Genomic DNA, 2,756 nt, shown 5'->3' with positions numbered 1-2,756 from the left:
CCCGGGCCCGGGCGCGGTCCCGCGTGGGGTCCGGACCGTCGGAGAATTTTTTCAAAGTCCCGCTCCGGGGGTCCCCGGGCCGAGGTTGCCGCCCCCGGCCCGCCCCGGCCCGGCCACGGACCCGCGCGGGGCCCGGACCTTCGGAGGGGCCCCGCCGCCCGAGAATTTTTTCCAAGTCCCCCCTCCGAGGGTTCCCCGACCGGCCCGCGTTGGCCGCAGCGCAGGCGGCTGGCTCTGGGCGCCCGCGCGGCCCCGGCCAGCTCCGTCACCCCGTCCCGCGGGTCGACCAGAGGATCCCGGGAGCTCCGGGGGGGGGCGGGGCGCTGGGGGCCATGGGGTCGCGCTACGGACCGATGGCCGGGCCGCAGTTCCGGGGGCTCGCCGTGGGGAGCGGGCCCCTCCCGCCGCGGGGCGTGGCTTTTCTCTCGCCCAAAACGGGCGATTTGGGCCACCAGATTGGTGCTGACACGCTCTCCTCGCCGGGTGACTCCCGCTGAGCAGATGGGAAACCTGGACGGGTCCGTAGACGCCGGTCCACCGACGGCCCACGCCCTCCCCCGCTCCTCCCCGCTTGAGCCGCCCGCCTGGGGCCCGTGCGCCGGCTCTCGCGCGTCCAGATGTCCAGCCGCGGTGCCTCCCCCCGGTCTCCAGTGCCCGAGGGCGGCGTGGCACGGGCGCCGCGGGCCCTCTGACCCGCGTGCCCCTTGTCGCAGGCACCCGCGGTGGCCGCGGTGCTCGCCAGAGTGTGCCCCGCTCCCCCCCTCCCCCAGGCCCACGTGCCTCGCGTGTCAGGCGTTCTCCGTGTGCGGGGTCCTCGCGGCCACCTTTCCGCAGCCGGGGCGGGCGAGGCAGAAAGCGGGTCCTCTCCGGGGCTGTCCTCGCCCGCCTCCTGGCAGCCCTGGCGGGGGGGTCTTCTCCTCCTCGCTTGTGCCTGGGCTGACCCGATCGATGTGGTGTTGTCGTGCTCTCCCGGGCCGGGTCCGAGCCGCGCCAAGACGAGGGACGGACATTCGTGGCGAATGGGACCGCTCTTCTCGCTCAGCGCGCGGGCCCCTCGCTCCTCCTCCCCGCCCGCCGGTGGTGCGCAGAGGGGCAGGGGCACGGAATCCGGCCCGACCTCGCTCATCTGCCCTCGTTCGCGGCCTCGCGGCCAGCGTCGGCGGTGGCGGGGTCCTGAGACCGAGCAGGACAGCCTCTGCTCGTGGCCCTGGTGTTCTGCCTCGCGTCGGGCCCTCCCCCGCCCCCCGCGGCGGGGGGGCTCTCTGGTCAGGCGCACCCGCGCGCCCCACCCAGGTGGTGCCGGTGCGCCTCGAGTGGCCCTTTGGCGGTGCCCCTGGAACGCTCCAGGCCGTCCCTCAGGTGCCTGAGGCCGGGTGGCGGTGCCGTTTCCCCGTTCCCAGCCCACCCTTCCGGTCACCGCTCACGCGTGTGGGCGTGCGCCCCTCGAGCCGAGAGAAATAAAAAACAGGAGTGCGGCCGAGAGGGAGAGAAAGGATGTGGAGGAAAAAAAAAAAAAAAAAAAAAGAAGGGGGGTCGAGCGGGGTAAGACCTTTAGAGCACGCACGCCTCGCGGGAGGGTGCCGTGCCTGATCCCGAGAAGGCGGGGGTGAGAGAGGGGTGCGCGCGTGCGTGCCCGCCCCGGTGCCTGCCGAGACCCGCGTGAGGCAAGCGAGAGCGGAAGGAGGAGGGCCCGCGTGTTGCTTCCGCCGGTGCCGAGGGAAGTCGCCCTTGCGAGGTGGGGGCCCAGGCTGCGTAGCCGCGGCTGGGCCCCGGCGGTCCGTTGTTAGGCTCTGTCGTACCTCCTCCCCCCCGCGGGCCGCCCTAGAGCGCGGACCCCTCTACAGAGGGAGACCGGGGGGTGTGTTGGGCTTTTAGGTGCCCAGGCAAGCCTCGGGTGTGCGCGGCGCGTACCCGCGAGGCCCCGCGCGCTCGCCGGAGCCTGGCTCCGGTGAGGCGGGATGAGGCGGAGAAGCTTTAAAAGAGAAACGGAAAAAAAAAAAAACGGACGACTCAAAAGGCGTGACTTTCCGAGGCCCTCGGTCGCCGCTGCGGTGCCCCGCCCGTTCCCTCCTCGCCCGAGTGGAGGGTGGACGCAGCACGGAGCCGGGAGCACGCGCCGTCCCCGGGTGAGGCAGAGCCGCCGTGAGCACGAGGCGGCAGGCTCCGTTCCCGGCCGCAGAGGCCCACTGTGCCTTAACCCCCCCGCTGGTGCTTACCAATACCGCAGGCCCCCCCCGCCCATCCCCGGGGCGCCCTCGGGCGCCTGGCGGGGGCCCAACGTGGGGGGCGATGGGTGGGGACGGCCCGTCTTCGGTGAAGAAAGTCTTCTCTAGTCATCTCCGAGGGTGCCTTGGGGGTGCCGGATCCCCCAGCCGCTGCCCCTCGCCTTGCGCGCAAGCCACCGACCGTGGCTCGCAGGCAGAGCCCCCTCTCCTTCCCGCCCGGTGTGGAGGGAGAGGTCCGCCGGCCCCGCGGTGGGGCCGCGCGCCGCCCTTCGCCTGCCGCGGCCCGCGCCTCCCCCCTGCGAGTCGGGGGAGGGCCTTCGCCGGGCCAGCCGTCTGGCGCCGGGGTCGCGCGCGTCCGTGTGTGCGTGTGAGTGTGCGGCCCTCCCGTCGCGCGCCTGGTGCGGTGGGGCCGGGGGTCCGTCCGGCGGACGGCCCCCGCGCCGTTGTGTGCCGCCTCCCGCCCGCACCCGTCCCGTGCCGCCAGCGGTGCGCGGGTGTGCGGGCCCACCTCCTCACCCGGGAGCTTTCCCG

The sequence above is a fragment of the Loxodonta africana genome, unplaced genomic scaffold, assembly GCF_030014295.1.
Source record: "Loxodonta africana isolate mLoxAfr1 unplaced genomic scaffold, mLoxAfr1.hap2 scaffold_178, whole genome shotgun sequence".
Lineage (NCBI taxonomy): Eukaryota > Metazoa > Chordata > Mammalia > Proboscidea > Elephantidae > Loxodonta > Loxodonta africana.
Note: the sequence above shows the minus strand (reverse complement) of the source record.